Genomic DNA, 626 nt, shown 5'->3' on the forward strand with positions numbered 1-626 from the left:
ATAGTCTTTCTATTTGTTTTCTCTTCAGCCATTTCTGGAGAAGACGTGACTTGAAAGAGTCACCTGACTGCAATTTTGTACCCAAATTCTGACCTCAGAAAGAAGTCTGTGCCCTCTCCATAGAAGAACATGCTGTATTTCAAAGTTGTAAGAATCTCGTATCTGAAGTGCTGAACTTTTCAATAGCTTGGGATCTCATTAGAAAGTTCTCTGAAAAAATCAATTTTTTTTTTTTTTTCTGAAGCCATCCAAGTAATGAAAGGTAATAAATTATATTAGTTACAAGTTAGCTACCTTCCAGGTTTCAGACTTATTTTTCAGAGATGGTGTGGATTAGTACTAAGTAGAATACAAGAATCTTCTTTCCAAAGACTTTCAAACCAAAACTTTGCTAGAATAGAGACTTTACAACAGTTCTTCTTGATATCAGTAGAATAAGACCTAGGTTAATTCTCAGGAATCCTTCCCCAAGGATTCTCAGCATAGAATTTGGGCTGATTTTAATAACACCATTTTTCTGTAGCTTGGACATTCCTCACTAGGATCTGGTTAGATAATGTTTGAGGACTCTATTGGATATCTACCTGTGATGGTTTTATTATCACTAGAAAAGCATTTTAATATGG

Source organism: Cariama cristata, unplaced genomic scaffold (genome assembly GCF_000690535.1).
Source record: "Cariama cristata isolate BGI_N322 unplaced genomic scaffold, ASM69053v1 scaffold10535, whole genome shotgun sequence".
Lineage (NCBI taxonomy): Eukaryota > Metazoa > Chordata > Aves > Cariamiformes > Cariamidae > Cariama > Cariama cristata.